The sequence below is a fragment of the Petaurus breviceps genome, unplaced genomic scaffold (genome assembly GCF_028583685.1).
Source record: "Petaurus breviceps papuanus isolate PSGF00001 unplaced genomic scaffold, PetGlider_PUasm1.0 126, whole genome shotgun sequence".
Classification (NCBI taxonomy): Eukaryota; Metazoa; Chordata; class Mammalia; order Diprotodontia; family Petauridae; genus Petaurus; species Petaurus breviceps.
This window is the reverse complement of record NW_027185655.1, coordinates 34,782,687-34,795,703: the sequence shown is the minus strand read 5'-3', so window position 1 is coordinate 34,795,703 and position 13,017 is coordinate 34,782,687. Positions and strand designations below refer to the sequence as shown.

General features: G+C 37.3%; 1 long non-coding RNA gene across 1 annotated transcript in view; it reads left to right on the top strand.

Moving 5' to 3' along the window:
• The window catches only part of LOC138169902 (uncharacterized), a 36,984-nt gene extending 29,347 nt beyond the window's left edge, over window positions 1-7,637 (top strand). Inside the window, exons 2-3 of the long non-coding RNA XR_011170488.1 lie at window positions 2,769-2,832; window positions 7,544-7,637. This is a non-coding gene — a long non-coding RNA (uncharacterized lncRNA). The remainder of the gene's footprint in view (window positions 1-2,768; window positions 2,833-7,543) is intronic.
• The last annotated feature ends 5,380 nt before the right edge of the window (window positions 7,638-13,017 follow it).

Sequence of the window (13,017 nt, the reverse complement as noted above, 5' to 3'; positions counted from 1 at the left end):
TAATATTCTCATTGTTTTCCCCAATACCCCTCCTTTCTCAGGAAACCATTCCCTATAACAAATAGTGTATTTTAAAGACAAACAAAAGTGAAAGAAGAAAACAACCAGCAAAATTGATTGATACATCAAAAACATCTGAAAATAGGTTCAATGTACAACATTTGTGGACTTCTTACCACTGCCAGGGAGAGGGGTGTGGTATCATCTCATATCTTTTCTCTCTGTGCTTGTTCTTTATAATTTTTCATCCCTCATTTTGATTTTTTTTGTACGGTTGTTCTTTCTGTTTACATTCTTATAGTCACTGTGCATATTGATTTTTTGGTTCTGCTTTCTTTACTTTATATCAATTCATATAGAGCTTTGCATACTTCTTCGTATTTATCACATTTATCATTTCTTACGTCAGTAGACTCATGCACTCCAATTTGTTTAGCCATTCCTCACCCTATGGGCATTTACTTTTTTCCAATTCTTTGCTATCACAAAAAGTACTGTTATAAATATTTTGATATATTTGAGGACTTTCTTCTCCACAGTGGCACTCTTGCCTAGTAATGGAATAAGCGCTCTACTCTTGACTGAGATTAGTGTGATCTTGATGCCAATGTTGCTGCTTTGTAACTGTGAATCTCTTGAGTTGGCGAATCGGGACAATAGAGGGGAGAGAGTGTACTTTTTCTTGTGTTCTCAGTGCCTAGAACAATGTCTTGAACACAGAAGATGCTTAATATTTTTAGAATTAAATTGAACACCTCATTTATCAAATTGTTCCACTGTCCACGCCTCCAATTCCCTCATCCTTTTTTTCCCTCCTTATAGCTTACTGAAATCTTTTTTAAGGGTAAGAGTAATTTTTCTCTTTGTTTGAAATTAATATATTTTATATGCATTGCAAAAGAGAGATTCTAACTAAGAATTTCATATTGGACTCTATGCCTACCTCTCTATAGAAGAGATTATGGTAAAAAAAATGTATGCACACATATATGTACATATATACACATACATATGTGTGTGCATGCGTGTATTCTTTACTCTGGTAACAAATGACCATAGAAGTTTCACACCCACAGTTAACTCCCAAAATACTAAAGAGCTCACACAGGAAGCAAAAAAATTTCTTTATTCTATTGTGCGAGAGAAATTAGACACATGGCAAGGCCTCCTTTAGTAGGAGATCTGAGGCAGTGGGGCTAAACCTTGATTTATGTATTGTGCCTAGATAAAGAATCACAAGTGTAGTGTAGCAACAGTGGGGAGGCTTAACAGCAACAGTGAGGCAAGGTTGTCTAGTGACAAAAAGTCCATTCATAGCAGGGCTTCATGACTGGACCTGTTGCCTGAACTCAGGGACCCTCCTTTCTGTGATTTAGTTGCAGCAAAATATATGAGAAGCCCAAAGGATTACTGTTATGCCAAACTCAAGGCACAGCTTGTTTGCTGGGCCTTAGCTCAGGAAAACAGGGTGTCTAAAAGGAGAGAAGTCAGAAGATTCTGGGAAGATGGTGGAGGAGGTCAGAAAATTCCAGTCTCTCAAGATTTCCCGCAACAAAAGAGTTAAAATAGCCCCTCACAGCAAAGCATGGGTCGAGATAAATAAGAACAGGGCAAAATCCTGGTCTTCCTGGGACAATCTGAGATCAGAAGAAAAATTGTAGGATGAGGTTTGGTCCCTGTGAAGAGTAAATACCCCCAGACTAGGGGCCACTTTAACAACAAGCGGCAAGCCCTGGGGTTAGTTGATTTGAGAGGCTGCCTTGACCCCAGCCACCAGGGCCTTGGGCATCTGAGCCTGTAATAGTGATGGCATTTAAAGATCCCCCCCCCCCCCCCCCTATCGGCTTGTTTTTTCGTTTGATTGTGTTAAAACCCAGAGCTTGTTGATCCCACTTGTGGGATGGACTTGTTGATGTGAAAAGAGAGTGCTGAACTGGGAGGAGCTGGTGATGTAGTTTTGGAGAGACACAGGAGAGAGGCAGAAGAACTTTTTGGAAGCAGCACCTTTGTAGGCAGAGAGAGACTGAGAGGATTGCTGAGGGCCACTTTGAATTGCCCAGGCCTTTTGAGAGCTGCCACCCAGAGGTTCCAAGGACTGAGGAGACATGGCTGTTTTGCTGGTACTTTGTCTGTCTGTTTTGATGTTGTTTTGCCAGATCTGTCCACTGGTGAAAGACAGTCCTGTTGTTGCAGAAGTTCTGGAACCTAGCTGTTGGTTAAGAACTCCTGAGACTGTTCTGCAGACAGAGAGTGAATACTGTCCACTGGTGACGGACAGTGCTGTTGTTGCAGGGGTCTGGGAACCTTTCTGTCGGTTCAGAGCTACTGAGACTGTTCTGCAGACAGAGAGTGAATACTGTCCACTGGTGAAGGACAGTGCTGTTGTTGCAGAAGTTTTGGAACATTGCTGTTGGTTCTGAAGCCCTGAAGAAGGATTTTCTTGTTGTATGTTTACAGAAATCTTGGAAGGGGGTTTTGCTAATGTTTCCAGGGGTCCTGGGACTGTTCTGCAGACAGAGGATGAATTAATGAAGAGACTGGCAATGTATCTTGTGGCCTTGCTAAGCTTTGTCTCCCCAGGAACAAAGATTGCTGAGAACTTGCCTTGTGTCAAGATGAAGAAAAGACCTCCATTTGGGTATTAAGTGCTGTGCTTAAACTTGTTGTAACTCTGGGGTAGATTCAATTGTGATCCAGGGGTGGGGAACTTTTGACCTTTTTGTGTTCTATGATTGAACAAATGAATGCACTTTGCTTCTCTTGACCAGGAACACCAGACCCAGCTGGGCTGCAAAGAGTGTCGGGGGAGGAGAAGGAACCAGAACATGCCAGGTGAGTGCAGAAGCAGTGGGGTGGGATGGGATGCCACTGGCTGTGGGTACTTACAGGAGGCTGGAGGTTTGGCTTTGTTTCTGGGCTAGAGGGAGAACTGAAGTTATGGGGCAAGAGGCATGATCCCCCATGTCAAAAATACCCAAGAATTTTACCTGGCTATGAATTAATTTAGAAAAAAAAATTATTTCATGTCATTTCAGATGGGTAACTTGACCTTTTACCCCTAGTGAAAAGCTCAAGGACAAATTTAAGCTAATTACATAGGCCTTTTTATAATTCATCCAGATTCAAATTTTGTACCTTGAATCCAATTGGTTAGCATTTTGGGGTTCATTAACTCCCACCCCTTGACCATATCCTCTCATTCCCATATTTCAATTCCCCCCTTCCTTCTCATAATCATATACTTTATTCTTTATACAAGGAAATGACAAGAAGAATATTTTTAGTTTCTTATTGCTAATAGATTTGAGAAAAGTGTTAGTTTGAAGATTTTAGCCCAGGATATCAATAATAAAAGTCCTATTATACTGAGCCTGGGCCGAGGCCTAGTCTTTGTGAATGACAACTGGCCTGGCAGTCCCTTTTGATATAACCGAAGAGGACTTCATAGGTATGCTGATTTGCCAACCTTTCCCATTATTCTATACAAGCAGATTTTGTCTCTGACAGCTATCAATATGGCTTCAAATAATTTCTGTTTTTATATAATTTTCTGTAGAAATAAAATTCAACCATATGTTACATCCATACCCCAGGGCTAAAGGTGATACAAAAATTAAGCTATTACTAAAAAAAAAATGCACAGGCAAAAGAGGAAGAATCCAACCATAGAAGGCTATTATTATGGGAATAGAGATGCCCAGGGTTCATCTTCAGAGGAGGATATTGAAGTAAAGAAACCCCCAGAGAGTAACATCAAATGGTCATCTGCCCAAAAAGAATTCACAGAAGATCTTAAAAAAAGATTTTAAAAATTAAATGATGGAGATGGACGAAAAACTGAAAAAAGCAAAAAAGAAAATAATCCAAGAAAAACAAGAAGGTTATGAAAGGAAAGTCAACCAATTAAAAAAAAGGACATGCCTTATCTTAAGGAAGAAAATGACACCTTGAAAACCAGAATTGGGCAAAGGGGAGAAATTATAAGAGATTAAGAAATAATTAAATAAAATATGAATAATGAGAAAATAGAAGAGAAATTGAAACATTTTATAAGAAAAACAACAGATCTGGAGAAAGATCAAAAAAGGAAAATATAAAAATAATTGGACTAACTGAAAGTTATGATCCAAAAAAGAATCTTAATACAATAATATAAGAGATAATTAAAGAAAACTGTCCTGAAACATTAGAAAAAGGGAGGAAAGTAGAAATAGAAAAAAATCCATCAATCACCATTTAAAAGAGATCCTATGAGGAAAACTCTGAGGAATATCATAGTCAAATTCTGAAACCTCAAGTTCAAGGATAAAATATTAAAATCAACAAGAATAAAAACAATTTAAATATGATGGTGCCACAATCACAGAAGACCTAGTAGTGGAGAAATTAAAGGACCACAGTTCTTACAACACAATATATAAAAAAAAAAACTCAGACTCTGGCCAAAAATATCATCCCTGCAAAGTTAAGTATTTTCCTGAATGAAAAAATATAGACATTTGATGAACTCTCAGACTTTCAAGACTTTGTTAAAAAAATCCTAAATTTAGTAGAAGATTCAACATATGAGAGCCAAGAGAAATATAAGGTACATACCAAAGACTGATCATATGGGATTCATGAGAACAGACTGTTTATTTTTTATATATGTAAAATGTAAAATTTATGTGTAAGATTCTTAGTAATAATTGGGTTGCTTGTAAGAAAGATTGGGGTAAACCTGAATATGAAATGAATTTAAAAAGTAAAGCCATTTAGGAACAGCTAAAAAGAGTAATTATTTTGTACAAAGGGGGTGCAAGAGGAAGAATCAATACAGAGGAATTAGATGGGGAGGAGGGCTGGTTGTTCTCGTAAACTACTTTCATCTGAAATGGGTCTGAGAGGGGACAATACATATATATTTACAAGAGTGTAAAAGTCTTCTAAATTCACAAGATATAACATGGTAGGGGGATATGGAGAGGGAAGAGGACAAGGGAGGGATCTTTAGAGGAGAGAATGAGGGAATAGGTAAAGGGGGTACAGAAAGGTGTTTAGATTTATGGAATAGGGGACAAATCCTTGGAGGGGAGTAGGCAAGAAATAGGAGGGCAAGAGAGTGGGTAGAAAAAGGAGAGGAGGCAGGAGGGATAGGAAATGAGATATGCACAAACATAAAAACAAAGATCAGAAGTATAATGTTTGGGAAAGTATATGTCTATATACATATTTGTACATTTGTATGTATTAATCTATAGCTATAGAGAAACATATCTAAACTTTATTGTAGCCTTCGGGGGGTTGGGGAGAGGGGAAAAAAAGAACAAAATAAAAAAGTGCACAGAAGAGAACAAAAGAAAACTCACAAGGAAGCAAAGAAAAGATGGAGAATTCTAAGCACAATGTGTATTATTTGTCATACAATCTTTCTTGAAATGAAAATGTATTGTCACATATTTTGAATCCTCTCTTCTGCTATGTATACATCATACTTTTTTTCTTTCTTACTTTGAATTTAAGCCCCAATATTTAAGTTTATGATATATTCTTTTCTCTATTCTGTATTTGTGTTCTGGCCCTTGAGTCTAAAATAAAAGTTAAATAAAATAAAAGAAGTGGTTTTTGATCCTGATTTTATACATGTGCACACATACGTATATATAACATATACATGTGTATATGTGTGTATACATATAAGTGAATATGTATATATAGTCTGTATGTTTGTGTGTGTTTACATCTATCTCTATCTATTGTGAGACATGATGTCTCCACATATGATCTTCCTGCTTTGCTTATCTTTCCAATCTTTCACTGTTAGTTCTCTTCTTCTTTGTATGAGCACCCAAACTCTATTATTTCTGGAGAATAGGTTTTCTTTATTTTTTAAAAATCAAATTATATTTTCAAATAAATATCTGGATCCTATCCCTCCCACCTCCTCTCTCCTTGTATTGAGAAAACAAAAGAAAAACCCCTATTACAAACATGTATGGTCAAACAAAACAAATGCCCTCATTGCCCGTTTCCAAAAATGGGCTTCAGTCTGTATTCTGAGTTTGTCACCTCTCTTTCAGGAAGGGCATGGTATAGCATGTTTCATCATGAGTCTCTGCAATTGTTATTGGTCATTGTGTTGATCATAGTCACTAAGGCTTTCCAATATTGGTGTCATTGTGTAAATTATTCTCTTGACTTTGCTCACCTCACTCTGAATCATTTATGAAATAGATCTTCCCAGGTTTCTCTGAAGCCATTCCATTCAACATTTCTTACAGCACAATAGAATTCTGTCATATTCATAGATCATAATTTGTTTAACAATTTCCTAATTATGGCCATGGAGAATAAATTCTTCTCTGCTTGGACCTGTGGTTTTTACAGTAGAATGTAAGCTCATTAAGGGCAGAGACTGCATTGATATTGTCTTTATATCTGCAGTACCTGCCATAATGCCTCATCCAGAAATGTGATTGTATCATGGTGGGGAATTCTGAATGTGGAAATCCCCTTCACCCATGTAGATTGAAGATCTTTTTTTTTGTGGTAATTTATAGTATTAGATGGTTGCTTGAGACCATGGAAAAGTTAAGTGATTTGCCCATAGACATATAGCCAGTAGGTGTCAGAAGCAGGTCTTGAACTAAGGTCTTCCTTACTCCAAGTCTAGTTATCTCTGCACAACACCATGATCTTGCCTTGCATAAAGCCAATACTTACTGATGTTTGCTGAACTGCACTCAAGATAACTTTTTATAAAAATACTTGGGTCCTTCTACTCTTTTCTTTAATGTATCTGAAGAGAAAAGATTTAAAGTTTTCTATAGGAGCATAGAAGAACAAAAGAAAAAAAAAGCAATTTTCTCTTTGGCAAGTTTAGACTTCTCAATTGTAAGACAGCCAAACCTAATTATTAATTAGCTTGATTCAGAATATACTAAAATATGCCATTTACTCTGTTGTTAAGTGCAGTTTTAAGCAACTAAAGCTTTAAAATGCCCTATGACTTTTGGAATACACTGTATGATATTACTTTATTCTTGCTGATCAGGGCAGGGACCATATCATCTTCATATAATCCACCCCTCCTCACTAAGTCACTGTCCCCAACTCTAGCCTGCACTTTACTTCTAAAAGCAAGAGATATCAGGGCAGTGAGAGTGACAGATATTAGGCATACATTTTTTTTTCTGACTATCACTGTTGGTAGGATGAGCTTGGATCTGAAGCCAATGCAGTTAAGAGAATAATTCTGTTCTGGCAGAACCTCTGAGGGTTTGGTCAGAGTAATTTCCCAACTGTTAATATCTCTTCAAACATTCTTCAAATGATTTTCTTCCAATGGGGTCATTTTTAGCTCTTTGACAATTCAGACTAAGCCCTTTGATGATGATCTCCTCCAAAACTGGTGGTGGTAAAATGAGAGAATAATAAATCAGAGGAAAAGGAAGAAGGAGAATATGCTAGTAAATAATATCAATAATAATTTAAATTACAATAGCTAACACACATAGCAACTTAACATTTTCAAAGCATTTTACATATATCATTTGTTCCTCAGAGCAATCCTGTGAAGTAGAAGCTATTATTGTTCCCATTTTGCAGATGAGGAAACTGAGACTGAAAGAGATTTAATGATGTATCCAGGGTCACACAGTGGTAAGTGTAATATTTATTTTGTAAATGCTATACTACAGGGTTTCAATGAATATCATTGTCTGATAGAGTAAATGGCCCTTTCTGGGTTGAAATATTAATTCACTTCCCTTAAATGACCAACTTCTAAGGTAGTATTTCTATTTTGAAGAAATCACAGAATCTCAAGAGATATTTTAAAATATTATTTCAGATTTTATACATGGGAAAAACCAAGGTACAGTGAAACCAAGTCACTTCTGGGCTTGCTAAAGCAGTTGGTGATAGAAATGGGGCAAGGATCTTAGTCCTCAGGTTCAATCTCCTTCACTGAAGATAAGTTATTAATTTACTTTTGGATCTAAGCAGAAAACACACACACACACACACACACACAGAAAGGTATGTGTGAAGGAAGGTGGGAGTAAAATAGCCGTTCAACATCAAAAGTAAAGAAAGTGAATTACTCAACATTGGGTAGAATAAGTGACAGACTCTGGAATCCTCAAAGATACTCCATGGCTGATAGGGCAGAGTCTCCAAAAATTTCTATATCAGAGAGGAAGCCTAGGTTATAGCAGAAATGGAAGTCTGATTCCCAACCACTGGGCAGGTATCAAACAGCATTTCCTGCTGTTCTTCTTTAAATCTCCTTGTTGCATTCCACTCAAACACAGAGAATGATAATGGTGTCCATCTGTGATTGGTTTCATTGCTATTAATAGTGGTGACCAAGCTATATGCTACTAGCACAACTTCTTCTCTAGCCATGGTGCTGAAAGGATACTATATTTTTGGACTCTTTCCCCTCTCATCTCCATCTCCCAGGGGAAGGTGATCAGGGCTTCTCTGATTGTATTTGTTGAAAATCCCTAATGAAAGAGAGCCATGAGCATCTTTCACTAATTTGTATGCATGTCCACTCAAGCACAGAATTTCAGAATTAGAAGGGATTTTGTTAGTCAATTCATAAGCATTTGTTAAACATTTACTAGGGACCAGGCACTGAGCTGAGTGTTGGTGAAAAAAAGGCAAAAACATGGTTTCTTGTCTTAAGGTACTCACATCCTATTTGGGGGAGACAATACACTAATAACAATGTATATACAAGATGTGTTCAGTAATTTTTCAGTTGTGTCTGACTCTCTATGACCCCATCTGGGGTTTTCTTGGCAGAGATACTGGAGTGGTTTGCCATTTCCTTCTCCAGCTCATTTTACAGATGAGGAATCTGAGGCAAGTAGGGTTAAGTGACTTGCCCAGGGTCACACAGCTAGGAAGTGTCTGAGACCGGATGTCTTCCTGATTCCAGGCATAGCACTCTATCTACTGTGCCTCCTAGCTGCCACATACAACATTTAGAGCAGGTAAAGGAAAGGTGATGTAAGTCACTAACAGTGATAGTGTCGGATGAGAGGCAGGATCAGAAAATGTCTTCTAGAGAAGGCAAGATTTGAGCTGAACCTTGAAGGAAGTCAGGAAGCTAGGAGGTAGATATGAGAAAGTAGACTGTCCTTGGCAAGGGTGACAATCAGTGAAAAGTCATGGAGTTAAAGAGCTAGAGCATAGTGTCTGAGGTACAACAGTGTAGTTTAACCTATACTTGGAAAATACCTTTTCTTTAGCATCCTAGAATCATAAACTCAGATCTAGAGGTGATCCTCTACAAAATGCCTGGCACCTGGTAATTCAGGTGTTACGGCAGCTAGGTGGTTCAGTGGACTGAGTACTGGGGTTGGAATCACAGAGATTTATCTTCCTTAGTTCAAATCTGACCTCAGACACTTAGTAGTTTTGTGACCCTTAGCAAGTCACGTAACTGTTTACCTCACTTTATCATCTGTAAAATGAGTTGGAGAAAGAAATGGCAAACCATTCTTTGTCCAGAAAACCCCCACTGAGGTCATGGGGAATTGGACACAACTGAAAAATGACTTAATTTTAATTCAGCCTTTACTTGAAGATTGCCAATGAGAGAGAGCCTATTTTCAAGGAAGTCAATTCCTCTTGTGGACAGCTCTGATTGTTAGGAAGGTTTTTCTGATATCAAGTTTAGAATTGCCTCTTTGCGATTTTTATCCATAGCCCACTGGGGCCAAGCAGAGCAAATCTGTTTCCTCTTCCACTTACCAACCCTTCAAATACTTGAAAGTAGCTATCACTTCTTTATGTCTTCTCTTCTCTAGGCTAACCATAATCACTTCCTTTAAGTGATGGGCATATGGCACAAGCTCAAGGCTTTTCACCATATCAGAGGCTGTCCTCTGGATGGTTCTCCAGCTTATCAGTTTCCTTTCTATAATGAAATGCTTGGAGCTGGACACAATTCTTCAATTGTGATGTGATCCTGGCAGAATACAATGAGACTATCGCTTCCTTATTCCTGGATGTTATGCCTCTCTTGGTAACCCAAACTTACCTGAGCTTTCTTGTCTACCACATGATGCTGTTGACTCACATCAACCCTACAATCTACTAGGCTTTCCAGGATATGTCCCTTTTTGTTGACCATGTTGATAACTCCTTCTTTGATGGGATTTTGTAAGACATTAAACTACGCACAGGAGACACATTATTGAAAAATAGTTCGTAAGGTGTTGGTTTTATAACAAAAAATTCAATTATTTTTTTTTTAAATAGTGAATATATAATAACACAATGGGATCTCTTATTCTCTTTAAGTTTTAGTCACTTTTATGTTGACTATTGAATACCATTTGCAAAAATCTGCCCAGTCTCTTCTCATACTTTCATCAAATATAACCTTGTCGCCTTTATAGATTATTTTCATGAAATTTTTTTAGAGATTTGTAGACAAATTTGTAGATTAATGGGACCATAGTTACTGATACTTTATTATCTCTTTTTGGTAATAATAATTTGTAATAACAATGATGATGATGATGTCTATGATTACTCCCTTCCCAAGATCCTTTCATCCTTCTCTCTTTCAAATATGTTGGGGAGCAATCTCTCAGTGCCCTCAAAATTGTATTGCCTCCAGCACAGATCTGTTCTTTGTGCCCTTGTTCTTTTCTAATGGTTTAATTGGAAAAAAAATCTAATAGAAAAACTTTGAACTGAAGTGTTTGTCTTCTTTCCAAATAATTGGTGCAGCAGAAGTAGTATAATTACACTTACTTTATACCCTTTTAAACTTGTAATTTATTCTTGTGATCCAATGAATGTTTTCCCCCATTTTTCTTACATTTTATAACACAGCCTCAAATTTTAAAGTCCATTTGGACTATATATCTAACACCCTTTGTCAAATTGATGTTAATGCAGGGTGGGTCCTTCATCTGTTGTTAGCATCATTCTTCCTCATAATGTGGGTTCTTCTCCAAAAGCCTTCTATTTCTATCTAGGAAGCCAACACAGAAGAAATGTGTCAACTTTTGAGCTATGGATGCTTTTGATTACAATGAATCATCTTCTAGTAGACTTTCTTTGGACTATTCTTCCTTTGCCAAATCACTGTGTGTGTTCCCTTAGTGTTAAAAAATGAGCAGTTTAGTCATGGTGCCACCTGGTAGTTGTGGTTATTATAATCAGCAATGATCTAATCATTGTCTATTATAGCATGATAAATATTGCTACAGTGCCTCTACTGAAATAAGCTAAGTAAAATAAATTGCTAAAACATGAGGAAGAGAATCATTTTAGAAACAGTTTTCAGTGTGGACAATTTAAACCTCTGTGCTGAATCTAAAATAGCTTCCTTAAGTGTTCAACCTGGGGTACCCTCCCCTAACATGTGAAGTCACTAGAATAATTTCTCCAATTTCAAGATAGGCAATGGGTCTGCATACTCAAAATTACAGCTCCTCAGAGCCCATTAAAGTATTTACTTTTTTCTTGTCTGCTAAAATACACAACTAGTTCAAAGCAAGACCATTAATGAAACAACATAGTAAGAAAAATAACAATAAATCATTCTCACCATATCCCCCCAACCAGGGACATGTTCTCCCATGAATACACATATTATCACTAGGAAGAGTGACTATATGTAGGGATTACACATAGGCTGCATATGTGGCCAGAATACATGAGGAGTACCTCATGTCTCCAACCCTGCAGGTCCATCGATGCCTTCTTCTGGTAATGTTATTGTACTGCTCTCAGTGGGCTTCCTTTCCTTACTGTGTGTGGCATCTCTACAAGGTAGGTCGCTCCACTAATTTCATGATGATGGCTAAGCATTGCTTACTGCTACCATAATTTGAACTTCTTAACTTCATGGCCTCCTGCCAGAAATCCAAGTTCTAGTTTGCTAAGGTGTGGTGGCCAAAAAAAAAAATTCCCTTATAGGGTTTTCACATATATTTGTCTCTTTTGATTACTTTTAGCTTAACTATTTAAATAGGAAAAACCAAGTAAATAAAAAAATATTGTTCAGACCATGATATACAGTTTATTGGATTACTACTAGAATATAAACCTTGGGCAGGCACTACAAATAAACACAGTTGGCTTTAAGTTATTAATCAATTAATCAATCAATAACACTCTTACCTAAGGTTAAGTAGTTTGCCCCCAAGTCACAATCTCACAAATGGTAGATCTTGAACTTGAACCCAGGCCTCTTTACATTACAATATTACAAAATTCTTCTCCTTAAACAAGACAGCTATAATTCAACAATGCTAGGGAAATGGAATATTGTATGGATAAATGCAGGGAAAGCATACTCTGGCAGACTAATTTATTTAGAATATAGGAATCATGGTATAGTGAATGGAATCCTGTACCTGGGGGTCAAGGAAGGTCTAGGTTTGAATCCTTGCCAGACATTCCTGGCTGTGTGACCCTGGATGAGATATTGAACTTCTCTGAGCCTCAATTTCCTCATCTGTAAAATAGCCTTCAAGATCTCTTTCACTTCTAAATCTATGCTATTAGGATCCAAATTAATGAAATCTGTAAATATCTAAGCTTCCTGAAGTTGAGAAGGATTACTGTCATAGTAAACAATCAATCATTAATCAATCAATCAATATTTATTAACCACATGCTATGGGACATCTAGGTGGGCTAGTGCATAGTGCGCCAGGCTTTGAGTCAGGAAGAGTGGTCTTCCTGAGTTCAAATCTGGCCTCTTAATGACTTACTCATACTCTTACTGACACAAGCTGTGTGACCCTGGGCAAGTCGTTTCACCTTGTTTGCCTCAGTTTCCTTCTCTTTAAAACGAGCTGGAGAAGGAAATGGAAGGTCACTCTAGTATTTTTGCCAAGAAAACCCCAAATGGTGTCATGAAGAGTCAGACACAACTGAAATGACTTAACAACAAGCACCTACTAAGTGCCAGGTAAAAGGAGTTCCCTGTATAAATGAAATCACAGATGTAGTCTGTGTTCCTAATCTTATGAACAATGGATTGGTAAAACACTAAAC